The sequence below is a fragment of the Mustela nigripes genome, chromosome 3, assembly GCF_022355385.1.
Source record: "Mustela nigripes isolate SB6536 chromosome 3, MUSNIG.SB6536, whole genome shotgun sequence".
Taxonomy (NCBI): domain Eukaryota; kingdom Metazoa; phylum Chordata; class Mammalia; order Carnivora; family Mustelidae; genus Mustela; species Mustela nigripes.
Window position 1 is genome coordinate 166,132,366 of NC_081559.1, and position 17,468 is coordinate 166,149,833.

Sequence of the window (17,468 nt, forward strand, 5' to 3'; positions counted from 1 at the left end):
TCCTCATTCTTTCTTTCTTTCCTTTGTCTTTTTCTCTGTCATTTCCGACAACAGTTATTACTTGTGTCCAGCTCTGACAGCTAAGTTTTGCTTCACATTGTTATATGAAGGAACAGTATGAGACCAGGGGTAGGCAAACTTGTTTTTATAAAGGGCCATTTAGTGACATTTAGGCTATAAGGTCACTGTTAAAATTATTCATCTCTGCTGATATTGTAAAAACAGCCATAAGACAATGTGTATTGTGTTTGGAAAAAACTCATAAATACGGGGCACCTGGGTGGCTCAGTGGATTAAGCCGCTGCCTTCGGCTCAGGTCATGATCTCAGTGTCCTGGGATCGAGCCCCGCATCAGGCCCTCTGCTCAGCGGGGAGCCTGCTTCCTCCTCTGTCTCTGCCTGCCTCTCTGCCTACTTGTGATCTCTCTCTCTGTCAAATAAAATAAATAAAATCTTTAAAAAAAAAACTCATAAATACAAGGTAAAATAATTAGAAATATGATCCACATCCTTTAGTTTCAAATTTTATATTTTCCTCCATAATTCCCACTATTAGTGTGGCCTTCTGAAGTATACAAGAAATTTTGTAGGTTAAAAAAAAATATGCAGCGGCCCCTGGGTGGCTCAGGGAGTTAAGCCTCTTTGTTTACCTTAGGTCATGATCTCAGGGTCCTGGGATCGAGCCCCCACATCAGGTTCTCTGCTCAGCAGGGAGCCTGCCCCTCCCCACTCTCTGCCTCCCTCTCTGCCTGCTTGTGATCTCTCTCTGTCAAATAAATAAATAAAACCTTTTAAAAAAAAACACATTCGCCATCTATAAGTGGATAACAGACCCCTTAGGAAAAGGGCAAAAGACAAAAGAGGAAGGACATTGTGGAGAGAACTTTTCTAATTTTTTTTCCACAGAAATCTTTTTCCCCCAATGAAACAAAAAGTTGTCTTAATATTGTTTGATTAACTCTTGGTGTAATGTCATGTAGCATATTCTGCTAACAAGATAAAGAAATGTTGGCTTTGTTTTGCTGCTATTTTCTCTGAATGTACAGAATTTCCCTTTAGAAATAATCTACATGGAATTTATTTGCATGTTTTTCTTACAGAGAACCTGCTACCTGTGGGAGACAATATAGTGTATGGGTTAAGAGCTCTAGGGCTAGAATCAGACTGGTTTTGACCCCCAGCTCTGCCATTCACCATTATCAGATAACTTATTTCTGTCTCAGTTTCCTCAACTCTGTTACATAGAGTTGCTGCAAAGATTATATGAGCTAATGGGGCACCTGGGTGGCGCCTCATACTTTCAGCTCAGGTCATGATCCCTGGGTCCTGGGACCAAGCCCCACATCTGGCTCTCTGCTCAGCGGGGAGCCTGTTTCCCCACCCCCACTCTCTCTCTGCCTGCCTCTCTGCCTACTTGTATCTCTGTCTGTAAAATAGACAAAAATCTTTAAAAAAGGGGTGCATGGGTGGCTCAGAGGGTTAAGCCTCTGCCTTTGGCTCAGGTCATGATCTCAGGGTCCTGGGATCGGGCCCCGCATCAGGCTCTCTGCTCAGTGGAGAGCCTGCGTCCCCCTCTCTCTCTGCCTGCCCTCTCTGCCTACTGGTGATCTCTCTGTCAAATAAATAAATAAAATCTAAAAAAATAAAATCTTAAAAAAAAAATTATATGAGCTAATACATGATAGCAGTCACCATATATATGCTGATTACTCTTGTGAGTGCTCAGAAAATGTCATCCATTATCCCTGTTATTCATACACATCGGCTCTTGAATCAACCTGAAATTTGCCAGTCGCGTTTATTTTACTTGATTAATATTTTTCACTTGGATCTGAATGTTTTAGGAAGATGACTATATAGAAAAAATCGTAATATATATTTTACATTTATATTTTTATTCAAATATGCACAGATTATTTTTATTTTAAAATTCTCTTTATAAAAATAATTACACCACTTCTGTTGTTTGTTATAAGATAAAATTCTCTTTAATGGTGAAAACATTCATATATGAGAATCTGTAGAAGAATGAATTTGGTGATTGTAATATATCACACTTTATTTTGTTGCTTATAAAATAAAAGTAGAAAGGAGATGTATGTACAGCCAGGGGTCGTCATCAAGGTGACTGATCTGTTAGACCCTGAGATACCAAATATGTAAAGTCAGTTGCTTTGGCGTCTTTGGAATTATAATGGGTTTGGATGAATATTTTGACTGTGACTACTGATAATTATAATATTTGGCAAGAATGTGCCATCTTTGATCACACTGTTTGATATAACTTTAGTTTATCTACACGTCTCACTCCATCTCTCATCCTTCCAAGAAGCATTCAAGACTAGGAGAACTAGTTTCACTAATGGAGGAAAGTTGTCCTAGTGTGTTGAGTAGAAAATGGCAACCACCATTGGCTGAGGAACTGGAGTACTTCCTAAGGAAAAGACATAAACCTATTTTTAGTAATTAATCTAATAACAAAGCCTGGAATAGTTTTGTTGGAATCAATAGCCTGGTGTCTTTACTCTTAGATCTTCTCCTTAGTCAATATCTGACTTCCAGGGAGAGGAATAGCTCTAAGACTATTTGCCTTAACAATATCTAAGAATTGGGTCCGTGTGCTTTAGTTCTTCTCTGTCACATAAAAGGCACTATAGTAATTCTTGCACTGGGGACTCAGTACCTCACATCTACATAAAGGGAGTTTCACGACAAGTGATAGCCACAGGGTCTGAATCAAAACAGCAGTGCCTACCAGCACTGGCTGAAGAACATAACAGTGGCTATAGCTAGGGGAACCAGCAAGTCTAAGTCAAAGTGAAAAATGGCACCCGGGGGGGGGGGGGGGGCTGCAAATCATGTGGGTGACTGGGAGTGGTATCCAGTATGTGCTAGTATCAGGACTTACCCACTAGAGGGGGCTGTGGCAGAAGGGGAAAGAAAAAGCAGAGTCCACATGGTAGCAGCCAGCCAGAGTAGCCACATCCAAGCAATGGGCATAGTCTTGGGTCTCCCACAAATACTTGGGGAGCACTTTACTGCTAGAAAATGATCACAGCCCTCAGGCTTGATGATTCACTAGAAGGACTCACAGGATTCAGAAGTTGTTATACTCGTGGTTCTGGACAATGAGAAATGAAGTCAACTGAAATAAAAGATTCATGCAAATCAATATAGGAGACCAGAAGTTCCCAGCCTACTTCTTTTTAGGTTCTGCAGTGCCCAGCACAGAACCAGTAATATGGTAAGAGCTTAATGAATTTTTTTCAAGTAAGTCAATGGATGAATGTGGCCAAACAGCACAAGCAATAACAAAACGAAAAACTGAAACACAGTGTACATAAACAAAATGATTGGGATTAAGTGAAACAGTTCTAAAGTTAACATCATATTCATAAAGTAAACTGTTCTTTTCTATCACTTGTTTTTACTCTGCTTTAATTGTTTGTGGTATGATTCTAAGCCCCAGCTTGGTTGCCCAATGTCTGATTGGCCATGGGCAAGCAACTTTAGACTCTGTTTTCTTTAGATTAAAGAGAAGATTTAGATAGATTTAGGTTTAGATTAAAGAGATTTGGATAATCAGATGTCTCCCTTCTTCTTCTTTCTCCTCTTACCCCAACCACACCTGCTTTTTCTCCATTCCTCTCCCTCTTCTCTAATCTGTAGGAGCAAAGACCTTCCAAAGCAGTGAATAATGTGATGTATTTCTATTACCCTCTTGGCCCAGGTATATTCTTCGGGCCCAAATTGGCTATAGTTTTCCTCTTATACACAATTTCAGTTTTACTAACTAAATTACATTTTGGTTATTACCAGTGTTGTTAGAAACTAGTGGGCTCTATATTGCATTTATTTTCATTTAACATTGCCAAATTCAACCTTTGATTATTCATTCAGTACATATTTATTAAATGCCCTATTGGCTGTATAATTTGTAAATATCTTCTCCCATTTATTTTCACTGAATTTTCTTTTTTTTTTCTTTTTATTTCATTGATGGTTTCTTTTTCTCAGCAGAGCTTTTAATGTAGTACCAATTGTTTATTTTTACTTTCCTATTCCTTAACTGAGGAGACATACCCAGAAAACAGTTGCCAAGGATAATGTGCAAGAGTTTAACGCCTGTGTTTTCTCCCAGGAGTTTTATGGCTTCATGTCTCACATTTAGGTCATTAATCTATTAATCTTAAATCTATAACCTATTGCAAGTTTATTTTTGTGATTGGTGTAAGAATATATCCAATAGGGAATTAATATCCAATATGTATGAAGAACTCTTACAACTCCACATCAAAACCTCCAAATCATCCAACTAAAAATGGGTAGAGGACCTGAATAGACATTTTCCCCAAAGAAGATCTACATGGCCAACAGCCACATGAAAAGGTGCTCAGCATCACGAATCATCAGAGAAATCCATATCAAAGCCACAATAGATGTGAATTCATACCAGTCCGATTGGCCATTTTCAGAAAGAAAAAAAAATAACAAGTGTCATGAGGACATAGAGAAAAGGGAACCCTCGTGAAATGTTAGGAATGTAAATTGGTATGACTGCTATGGAAAACAGTCTGCAGGGTCCTCAAAAAAGTAAAAATAGAAATGCCATGCAATAGTTCCATAACTGGGTATTTACACAAAGAAGATGAAAACGCTATTTCAGAAAGATTTATGCACTCCTGTGTTCATTGCAATATTGTTTGCAATAGCCAAGATACGGAAACAATATCCACATGCATTGATGCATGAATGAATAAAGCTATGATATATACACACGATAAAATATTACTCAGCTATAAAAACGACAGAAATCTTACCATTTGCAATGACATGGTATTTGCAATGACATGACGTAGAGGGTGTTACGCCAAGTGCAGTAAGTCAGAGAAAGACAGATCCATGTGGTTTCACTTACACGTGGTATCTAAAAAAGAAAACAAAGGAACCAAAAAAACCCAAACAAAACAGACCCCAGAGACTTATAAATACAGAGAACAGACTATTACTTGCAGGGAGAAGGGGGTTGGGGAAATGGCTAAGATAGGTGAGAAGGATAAGAGGTACAAACTTCATTTATAAAATAGTCACGGGGAGGAAAAGTACAGCATAGGGAATATAGTCCGTAGTAATGTACTAATGGTATATGGTGAAGGTAACTACACCTATCATGGTAAGTACTGTGTATTATATAGAAGTATGTTATACAAGTGAAACTAATATAACATTGTATGCCAACTATACTTCAATAATCAATTTGTTTAACGTTAAAAAATGTTTATTGAATACCTGCAATGTACTACTTCAGTTCTCAGACAAAACAGACCCAGATCCTGGCCCATTTTTATGTTTTAGGGAACAAACAAGATATAATAAAAATTAAAGAGGAGGAAGATACAGAGACTAGACAAAAACACAATAAAAATTAAATCATAGTTTCCTAAACAGCAAGAAAAAGAAGAGAGAAATGACATAGAGCCAGGTAAGGAGAATTGAGAGGTTCTGTGGGACAATTTGAGATACAATGGCCAAGGTAGGCTTTCTTGAGAAAATTATACATCAATAAAATCCTGAAGAAAGACAGGAAGTGAAGGATGTGAATTCAAGCCAAAGAACATTCTAGACAAAGGGAACAGCCCATGGAAGGTTGGAGCACGCCTGGAACTTCTGGGGAGCATTAAGGAGGCCAGTTGGGTTGGAGCAGAAAGAGCAGAGGGAAGCAGTAGGGAAAAAGGTCAGAAAGGTGGCGGGCAGGAGTTGAGGGACATCATGAAAGCTTTGCAGGACTTCGTAGGAGATGGTACCCTTTATTTTCATTTTTTAAAATATTTTGTTTTTTTTTTATTTGACAGAGAGACAGCTAGAGAGGGAACATAAGCAGGGGGAGTGGGAGAGGGAGAAACAGACTTCCTGCAGAGCCAGGAGCTGGATGCAGGGCTTGATCCCATGACCCTGGGATCATGACCTGAGCCGAAGACAGACACTTAACAAATGAGCCACCAAAGTGCCCCGATGGCACCTTTTTATTAATTTTTCTGCTTAGAACTTCTACTTTATAAAATAGTACATAATTTATAGAGGGAGTTAATTTATAATTAACATAATTAATATTTCCTTTATGAGCAAAATCATTTAAAAATTAAATTATTTTAATTTTTAGAAAACTCACGACCGCAGATACTCATTTTAACTTCTCATCTATGATGCAAATATTTACCTGTAATTTCAGTAATGAAGTGTCCTTTATAAAAGCTTTCTCCTATATCTAACCACCATTAACCACCATGAGATTCTTTTTCATTGTCCTAGGTTCAGTTTGAACTCAGAACCTGCATTGATCAACTCATTGCTCTCTACAATTTTATTTATTTATTTAATTTATTTAACTTCTTTATTAATCTGCATTTGAACCACTTTGTGGAGAATAAAAATATAGAACAGTTTTATGTCCTCCTAAAAATTTTGCTTGAACCAGAAAGTGGGTACTACTTTCTCCTGCTCTTTGGTTTCATTTTAATTTCAAAACTAATTTCATGCTTTTAAATGTTAAATTACTATAAGGGTTTTCAACTTTCTGTCTTTAATTCTAGTATTATCTATTATCTACCATGCTAATTTTGTTTCTGCTTAATTGAGAGTACAATAGACACTAGCACAGAAATAGCAGAGGTCAGAATGCTTACCAAATGAGGTTTTGATACAATGCATAATTCATGAAATACATTCCCTCATGTTTTCCATTGTCCTCAACTGAAAATGTACCTTGCTAAATGCAGCTCTTCCACATTGTTTTAAATCTTGTTGAAGTCCTCAGATTTCTACTGTTTTCTGCTTTTGAAAAAGTCTCTTTTAGTCTGTTATTTTTTTAATATAAATGTTTCTTCTAAAAAGAATACTTTTTGGCTTTGTGCCTCAAGATTCTCTAAAAGTTGGTTACTCAGTGCCAAAGGAATTATATATACCAGCTCATAATTCAAGTTAATCTATTGATAAGCAAAACATAAACTTATTCCATTATAGAATGTACCTATTTTTAACCAATATTCTATTATTTTGTGTTCTCAAAGAGAAGAAACTAATTTATTGTTGGTCTTGCATTGGTAATCAGAATGCTCTCAGCTGCAAGTGGCAGAAATTCAATTCAAATTAGCTGAATTGAAAAAGGGATGGGAAATTTATCAAGGGTGTGGGTTGATTCAAATACTGTGGGTGCAGTGGATCTGGTGATTTCACTAGAATTTTGGGTATCTGTGTGTCTCTCTTGTTTTTACTAACTTCTTATTTTGGCACCATTTTTGGGCAACACATGGCAGCAAAGATGCCTGGCTGTCAGTGCCAGGCTTATGTGGCCTCATAGCTAACAGTCCCAGAGAAGAGACCAAGAGTCTCTTTCCCCAGCGTTTATAGTTTCTTTGGAAGGGTTACATTGGGCCCTTCTTGGCCATGTGGGTATGGATAAATTTACATCCAGAGAGATAAGAAACTCTAATATGGATGGAGTACCTCTCTGTGGTGGGAAAGGTAAAATGGTATGAACAGAGAATGAGACACTCTTTTTTTTTTTTTTTTAAAGATTTTATTTATTTATCAGAGAGAGAAGGAGAGAGAGCTAGCACAGGCAGACAGAATGGCAGGCAGAGGCAGAGGGAGAAGCAGGCTCCCTGCTGAGCAAGGAGCCCGACAGGGGACTCGATCCCAGGACGCTGGGATCATGACCTGAGCTGAAGGCAGCTGCTTAACCAACTGAGCCACCCAGGCGTCTCGAGAATAAGACACTCTTAAACCAGAGAAACAAAACAAGCGACAGTAACAAATTCCCATTGTCTGATTCAGTTCCTTTGGATGCCAAACGTCAGTCAGCAGGTGCAAATAGCAGACTTCTCCACCAAGGCAGTTCATCGGGTCAGTCATTTATATTTTAGAACATCTTCTAAGTGTTAGTCTTCATCTCAAAGACTGTGGACAGCTCGGATACAAGTATTACCAAAAAATAGGAGCATGTTTTCCCTCCATTCGAATGGCTGTCTCCTCCGTTCACTATACTGCTTATTCAGAACTCCCAGAGAAATATTACAGACTGCACTGGAGTAAGGTGTGGATTATGTTTGTGTTCTATCAAGTAGCACTCTTTAAATTGTTGTAAGTGCTGAGGAGTCAGGAAATGAATTGTACTGGAAGGATGGTAGTCTTTCGTTGCTCTATGAATCAAAAGACAGTGTCCTAGTAAGGGTATTTGGGGACCCTTTTAAACCTGGGAGGTGTAAGGTGCACTGATGATTGTAGGTAAGCTTCACGTGTTCCCCAACAAGGGAGAAGAGTATGTGACATTTTATTATTAGCTTGTTTTTAATTCTGTCCAGTAAAATTCTCTTTTAGATTTAAAAAATGCCACATGAGAAGTTAAAGATCATTCTAATAAGCAAAGAAGGCATGACTAGACTTTTCAATGCCTCAGGAAGGGCCGGTGGAATATAAGCACAGTGCTGGGCGCTGATTGTGGGGAATATGATAAACTTCAGTGTCAGCCAGCCTCCTTTCTGAGATTCACATAGTGAAAGGTGACAATTTTGGTTTAGAGCCAAGAATAAAAGACAAAAAAAAAAAAGGAAAAAGGAAGACTCCTGAACAGAAATAGCACTGTAACAAAAATTCCTCATCACCTACTATCTTTCTAGACCAAGTATTTGATGAATTTTAGGGATTATTAAGAACATATTTCTTATTCCATAGTCCTTAATTAGAAAGTTAAACATCTCTAAATGAATTAATGCTCTGATAGGTCCATTTCTCCTTTTCATTTCTGCTGCCAAAATTCACAGCTCTATCATCTCCAGCCTGGATTACCCTTTGGCCCTCTAGTTATCTGCCAGCTCTATGGTCTGTCTCCTCTAACCCATGTTCAACTTTGGGGTCCTGGTGCTACTTCTGTGTGTAATACTCAACTGTAATCTCTTTCCACCTATGAGGGAAATGCAAATAATAATAATAATTATTATTATACTAATAGTAATTATTATTATTTAGTGCACAGACCTTTTATGATAAAATAGGATCTGGAATTTGGGAGCCAATATCAAAGCACAATTCTGTTTATTAGTTGGGCAGCATGGGTATCAGTGTACATATTGTTCTTATAGTTTAGCTTCCTCATCTACAATGGGGTGATCAAAATGCGATCTGCCTTATCAACTTGTTTTGTAAGGACTAAATGAAAAAAAATGTATGTGACGTGTTTGTGATAGCAGCTATGATATAGTTGATTCTTAATAAATGTTGGCTCTGCTGTGACTTCTGTCTCCCTCCCTAGCCTCATCTCTGGCCAGTCCCCCATACTGCCGTATGATCTGGCCATGGCAAAGTTCTTGGTTTCTGAATTGCCATTCTCTTTATATTTCTTGGCCTTTATACATACTGCTTCCTTTATTTTTCCCACTGGACCGAATGGTTTAAGCTTAGCAAATATATCTTACTTGCATTTGCAGTTCTTAACACAATGCCAGGCACTTAATGGAGGACTTGAAAGAAATAATGTTGAATGAGGACAGCTGTTCATTCATCAAAATACAATTGGTTTCTTCATGTATTTGTTTTCAGTTCAGCTTCACAGTATGGTAATAGAGAAGTCTCACTGGAAGAAATTATTTCACCTTAAGGTCAAGGGCATGCAAGTGTTGCAGAAATAAGTTCTTTGGATTAACAACTGTGACTTTTTCACAGTTCTTTAATTTTCTTGGACCAAGCTGTCTGTTTCAATGGAAGCTCAGTTTAGCATTAGGTACTGTAAAAAAGGAAAACGTGCTCCTTTGTGGTATCGAGAAGAAACGTAAAAATTAGCTAATGGGTAAAAGTTTCTCTGGGCATATTTTGTTTTCTGGATGAATGTAGTTTATGACTGCTGGCTGTTGGGAATTCCTTCATAATTATGGGTTGTCCTCTAAAGACTCTACCTTTCTTGCACTGGAGAGAACCAGCATGATCCAATGTAAGTGCAGGTCAGTTCTATTGAATTCCTTGGTCTGTGTCATCAAGATACAAAGAGCTGGTGACATTCTCATTCTGATCAATTTTGAAGCATTCAACCAAGAAGATTTGACTCAGCAAAATATGTTAGAAGCATCTCTTCCACAAAAATGTGTAGCTGTTTTTTGGCAACTTTTTCTAAGGGCTCAGAAATAATAATTCTTTGAGTGCCACGTGATAGTTTTGATGAAGGGTGACCAGTTGGTTTGAAACAATGGTAGTTAAAGAAGTATGAAGTGCTAAGAGGAACTAGGTTTCATTATAAATATCCTTTCGACTTTGGGGTTATTCTGTTTGCATATTGCCGTGATTGAGTATTGGTGACTTGCCCAGAATCACTTCAGTACAATAAATGACCGTCTTGTTCAAGACTTGCTTGTTACTTGTTTGTTTATGAACTACTACTCCAGTACTATTTGCCCTACTTTATAAATATTTAAGTTTACTTTATCTTCAGTCCTCAAGTGAACAGACATCTCATTCAATGACAAAGCACAGTAATGCATTCTAATTGTCTAATATCAACAAACATTTCAAAATTAACTTTATGCTAATATGATTGGATATTTTCCATTAGTTGATTGAAATGAAATGTTTGAAAAATTGCTTCAAATGTTTTTCCCTATTAAAGTTATTGTTACCATAGATTAATTTGTCACTGAAATACTTAATGCAAATACATTTAATTTCTTTGCAAATTCCATTGAAGCGCAACATCTCAGAGGTGTCTTAGAAATAAATTATAATACTATTTTAAACAGATCTTTTATTAGTTTTTAATAAAAATATAACAGATGATGGCTTTGAAATAATTTGTGTTGAACTACAGAAGAAAATGCCATAAATCTCATTTTGACAAACGTTTTATTCTTTGTAATTTGTAATGGGAAGAAACACTGCATAAAAATCTTCAAGTAAGCTTTTGGCGCTATTTGTTATATTTATTCCTTAGGGTAGGATATGTGCATGTGCATCTACTTTTCTTCCTCCCTACTCCCCAGACACTTCTTTTTCCCATAAAAAAGTGAGAACATTTCTTAGATTTGGGAATTTATAAAATCAAGTCATGCGTTAAGGCATTAGGATGCAAAGCCGAGAGGGGATCAAGGTAAAACTTAGGATAACATGATAAATTCACAGCTTCAAAATTTGAGCTGTGCATATACTGTTTTAAGAAACTGTTTTTGCCATATTTCTTCTAGTTGGATCCTCATCTAGTTGGATCTTCAGGTTTTAAAATATTATGGAAGAAAAACTGACAAGATCTTGTCATGTATACTTAAGAAACTTGCAACACTTATTGTAATGAATTAGATTTTTACTGATGCCTGAGTAACTTGTCGATAGCAAGCTGAATGCATTTATATATAGTACAAGGGTTGATCATAGGAAAATCTAAGATAAAATTGGCTTTTGGAGACTTGTACCTTATAGTGGAAACTCAGGCCTACCATGTGTGCCTGTAAAGTTTGAATTTCCTTTGGCAACCCATTAAATCTTTTTTTAAAAATTGGTGCAGGGCGCCTGGGTGGCTCAGTGGGTTAAGCCGCTGCCTTCGGCTCAGGTCATGATCTCGGGGTCCTGGGATCGAGTCCCATGTCGGGCTCTCTGCTCAGCAGGGAGCCTGCTTCTCTCTCTCTCTGCCTGCCTCTCTATTTGTGATCTCTCTGTCAAATAAATAAATAAATAAATCTTTAAAAAAAAAAATTGGTGCACATGCCATAAAATTTACCCCTTTGAAGTATGCAATTCAGTGGTTTTTCATATATTCAAAAAACTGAACAACCATAACCACTATGTAATTCCAGAATATTTCCATCATCCCTGAAAAGAAATTCCACGCCCATTAGCCGTGAATTCCCACCCTTCCCTCTCCCAGCCCCAGGCAACCATAATCCACTTTCTGTCTCTGTAGACTTGCCTGTTCTGGACTTTTCATACATGTGGAATCACACAATATGTGACCTTTTTGGTCTGTATTCTAAGCATAATGTTTCCAAGGTTTATCCATGTTGAGCACATGTCAGTACTTCGTTGCTTTCTGTGGTTGAACAGTGTCCCGCGTGTGGGTGTGTCACATCTTGTTCACTCACCAGCTGATGAACATTTCAGTTGCTTCGACTTTTGGGTTATAACGAAATTGCTGTATGAACATTTATGTTTTAAGTTTTTGTGTGCATGCGTGTTGTCAGTGTTCTTGTACAGATACCCAGGAGTGGAATTGCTGGGTCACATGATGGCACTATGTTTAAATTTTGGAGGAACCGTCAAACTGTTTTCCGCAGCACCTTTTACATTTTCACCAGCAATGTGTAACAGCTCCGGTTTCTAAACATTATAAAACATATGGTATTTTGATTCAGTAATTGCCCGCATTTTAATTGGGTTGTGTTTTCTTTTTATTGCTGAGTAGAGAGAGTTACTTATGTGTCATGAATACTAGAGCCTCAGCCCCATAGATGATTTGCAAATATTTTTTCACACTCTGTTCATTGTCTTTTCACTTTCTTTCTTTATAGTGTCAGTTGACAAACAGAAGTTTCTAATTTTGAATACAATTTAATATTTTTTTGATTACTTGTACTTTTTGTGTCATATCTAAAAAAAAAAAAAAGTTGTGTTATAACTCTCTTAAACATCACACCCACGTGTCTTGCTTCATCTCATGTCCTACCCTAAACTACACAGTCACATGCATAAATCTCACATACCCACTTACAGTTTAACTATCCCTGATTATTTGGACACACGGTCCTCTCTCTGTGGCCTTGGAATATGTTTTGTCCCTCTCTCAGAGTGTCTTAATTAGCATCTTTTTTAAACTTTGACTTGACCTAATTTAGGAAGTTGGCTCAGACCCACCTTCCCTTGCCTAGTTCAGTAGCTTTTTATTCTCCGTTTTCCTCTTGTAATTCCCAGAAATACAATGATTTAATTTTAATTGTTAATTTACATCTCAGTCACCCACACTGCACCTTGAGCTCTTTGAAATCAAATTCTTTCCTTGATTTCTGGATATCCTGAATGGAGCAGCAGAATGTAGTAAATGCCCCCAAATACTTGAATGAATGCCTTCTGTTTTGATAATGCTTTCTTGGCCACCCAGAATTAGAGGCTCAGACTGTTTTCCATGGGAGGGCCTAACAGTTTGGATCTTTCGTTCTGTTCTGTCCGTCAGCCTGCCATGCCCTTTTGGTTGCAATCACTATAGTACACCATTCACTGAAGTAAAATTAGAGAACGTTATTTGAGCTAAATGATTCCTGGATTATTTGATTTCTAATCTGATTGAATATTAATTCTCTGGGTCCAGAATTAGAACTAGGTTTGGGGTCTTTGATTTTCCTCTAAAAGAGTGAGATTTGACCTAGATAAAGGGTACTCACGGGATATAAATACGAAAGTTGACTTTAATACCAATTTAATTTTCCTTAGACCCTTTGGGAAGAAGAGAGGTGAGGAAGTGTAGCCAAAAAGCAGATTAGAGGATCACAGTTTATCCAGGGAGGGCAAGGTCTGAGCTGACAGTATACAAGAGGAGTAGACATTGTCTATTGTTTCACGGATTACCCAGGACACTGGATCTTCTGTTGTGTGCTTTAGGGAAGAGTGGCCATTTCACTGCAGGCATTCAGTGGTTCTGGTGGCGGAACTGGAGACTTGGATGTGTTCCATCAGGATACTCAGATGATGGCCTTGTGAGTTACTTCCTTGGGAGCAAGGTGCCAGACTCTAGTCATTAGGGGCCTGTTTTTCTTACCGCCAATCCCTCTGGAATATACTGTTACTTCATATTCACATTTTCAGTGTAGACTTATGCCTAAATTCAAAGGGATGCTTGGCAATCAGATTGTGTCCACAGTTTTAACTAATTCAGGGCGGAATTTTTTGCCCTACCCTATAAAAGGCTCATTTCTACATTTGGGGAGGGACAATAGCAAGCCTTAGTACATTGACTTCAATGTTCTCTTCTGAAGGTGTGTTATTTTTGGTGAATTACTTCAGCCAGTTTTAGGAGATGAATACCAAATTAGAGAATTTGGGGCACTGTGGCAGGCAGACAGAACTCCCTGTTACTTCATATCCTAAGTGCTGGACAAGAATGGCTTCTTAATGACGTGGTAATGTTGACATAAACTAATGGTTCACGCTAACAAGAGTCATTTTAGTCACTGAGCTTAATTCAGATGTTAGGCAAATATCTATAATATGATGATAGGCTATTATAAACTCTTCATAAATAAAACTGCATTTGTATTTTACAAATATGTTTAAATTTAACATCAAGAACTATGCTTAGAAAATATTCTAATTGGCAGTATGTCTGAGTTGTAAAACATGACTTAAAATTTTAAGTTTTGTAATTAACATAGAAGTGCAAAGATAATTCATGAATATTCTTGTTTCTAGATGAGGTTTTAATCATACTTTTTAAAGGCCAAATGTCTCCATCATATGACATATTTAAGGAATAGAAACAGTTTTGAAGACATTATTATTATGATAAAATAATTTTATAGTCTACACATTTGGCAAATGATATTTGCTTATTGACTAAAATAAATAAGACAACTGAAAGTAAGAGCTTATGTAAAATGCGGCACTAGTGTAAACAGAGAAATACAGAGGGAAAGAGGAAAAGTCAGTAAATGAAGAAAAATTAACATTTCTTTCTCTAAATTACTTAATATATATTTCAGCATATATCTCAACATTTGTGGCAATTGGTTTATGATAAAAGTCAGAGAATTTTCTGAATATAGACAGTCACTGAAACAGACAAGCCTAATACACTATTATAAATTTGACTTACAAATTTTTCTAAAAATAGAAGGTTATATTTGTGTGTGTGTGTATATATGTGTGTGTAAGGAGAGGGAGAAAGATCAGGAGACAAAAGCAGACAAGAACAGCTACAGAGTATACCATGTAGTAGTAAGGCATATTTTGTGGCTAAGGCATTCTAAATATGTCTGAAATGCTTCACAAGTATAACTCATGAACTGTGATTATAGCCTAAACTATACATGATTTATAACTTGCAATTCTCTAAAATGTATTTTGTGATTCTTGAAATCTATACAACAGTTTACTGGTTGGAAAGGAAATATGTACTTGCTTGTTATCATTTTTTTTTCTCTCTCTCTCTGTCTCTCCCCCTTTTAAAATTTCCTATCTGGTCTTGATCTGATTCCTTAGCAAATGGGGTTGTGAAGTCTCTGTCCTCTCCAGTTACTCTCATCTGTCAAAAGAAGGAATTTACACATAGCACCTAAATAAACAAAAGTGATTTCTTTTTCAGTTTTCTGTTGGTTAAAGCTGTTTCTTTTCTTATAGGGAGATTCACATTATGAATTTCATGTTTGTCTTTCAGAAAATAATTACATTTTCTGTTTCTACAATGAAAAGTTCATTGGCTGTCTTACCATTTGAGAGTCACTCCTGTGTTGCCTGCATTTAGCTATAGGCATAGGGAAATTTAACAAAAGTGTAGGTAAAACAGATAAGCAGGAATATCCTGCAAAATAACACATACTATTTAGGTATACATATTTAATGAACTATCCTGGCCTTTTTGTTTACCTAGAACATGCCAAGTTCATTTTTGTCTCAGACTCTTTAAGCACTGTCCTCTGATAAGAAATATACTTCTTTCTCTGCTGAATGTACTATGTGATGAATCATAAAGTCATCAATAAAACTCAAAAGAAGCTGCTTCTATTTCCCTATTTTACAGATAATAAAAGTGAGGGAGGAAGTTTAGATTTGGAGGGATTAATTGAGGTAAACTGCTTAGAACAAACTCTAAAATAGAGTAAACAATTAATAAATATTAGCTTTTGTGATCTGATACATAAATAACATTGTGTATTGATATGTTCCTTTTCCCAGAGTCAGTATTATAAGACATAATTTTAGAGCTAGTGAAAGAGCTTTTATACGTCTACAACCAAAAACTCTTCTGTACACAAACCTTAAAACCAACAGTCAGAATATTTTAAGTTTTCATTGAATCCTTTCAGCCTTGGCTCTGATTTTTTTATGCCATAGCAATTAGCAGTGGTCAGCTGATATGTTGGGATTGGAGCAACTGTAAGGGAGGGAAAAGGAAAAAAAAAAAAGCTCCCGACTTAAATGGATCATAATAAAGATCTGCCACCACAAGTCACCAGGACGCCTTTAAATTATCTTTATTTCTTTCCATTTTAAAGAAGCAAAGGTATATGTAAGAATATGCTTTAGAAGTTTTACCCGAGCTGCTGCATCCTCTACTTTTATTTTTGAAAAAAACTTCTAAAAAAATGATTCACAATCCAAACTAATAAACAATAAATAATGAAACAATAAATAGGAAGGAAATTAAAATTTTCCCTTTTATATTTTCTGCCCGAATATCATCTCCTTATATAGGCCTTCCCAGAGCACTGTATCTAAGATTGTAGCCCATCGCCCATTGGTCCCTTACCTTGTTTTATTTTTCTTCCTACCACTTATCTTTTTTAAAAAATAAACACTTATTTATTTATATTAGAGAGAGATGGGGGAGAAGCAGAGAGAGAGAGAATCTCAAGCAGATTCCATGCTGAGTGCAGAACTTGAGGCGGGGCTCCCTCTTGCCACACTGAGATTGCCATCTGAGCCAAAACCAAGAGTCAGACACTTCATCGACTATGCCACCCAGGTGCCCATTCCTAGCATTTATTCTTTATTGATATTATATAACCCTTTATTGTTTTGTTAGTGTTATTTTTTGTACCACTAGGATCTGAACCATGTGAGGATAGATCTTTCCCCTCTTTTTTTGCTGTGTTACTGGCACATAGAACAATGCTTCCCATTAAATAGGCATTTAAATATGTGTCAAATAAGGGGCTCCTTGGTGGCTCAGTGGGTTAAGCCTCTGCCTTCTACTCAGGTTGTGATCTCAGGGTCCTGGAATCAAGTCCCACATTGGGTTCTCTACTCAGCAGGGAGCCTGCCCCCCCCCCCCCCGTCTGCCTCTTACTTGTGATCTCTCTTTCTGTCAAATAAATAAATAAAATCTTTAAAAAATGTGTCAAGTGAATCAGTGAATGAATTAATTAATAAAGAATACAAAAGCACTAAGGAACACGGCTGGATTAAATTGCTATAAATTTATTCTCCCTGCTACAATTTTACAATCTTGAATTTTTCTCCTGAAGCCTCTGTTTTATTCAACAGTTACTGATATTTGCAAAACATTTATAGCAAATCTCACTATAATCCTAAAGATACATTGGATAAACTTGCATTATTCATACTGCAGAAATAAGCAAATATAAACACAGCAGATAAAGTGAGAGATATAAACTAGACAGTTTATCTGACTCAAGAGCATTGAAAATATTTTAACGGTTGCTGCTAAAAGTTCTGTGGTACCTATTCTGTAAAAAAGAGGGGCAGGGATCTAGTATTTTTGTGTCATCT

General features: G+C 36.9%; 1 protein-coding gene across 6 annotated transcripts in view; it reads left to right on the forward strand.

The window, feature by feature from the left end:
* The window catches only part of OXR1 (oxidation resistance 1), a 439,622-nt gene that overhangs the window by 46,428 nt on the left and 375,726 nt on the right, over nt 1-17,468 (forward strand). The gene's annotated exons all lie outside the window — the stretch shown is intronic.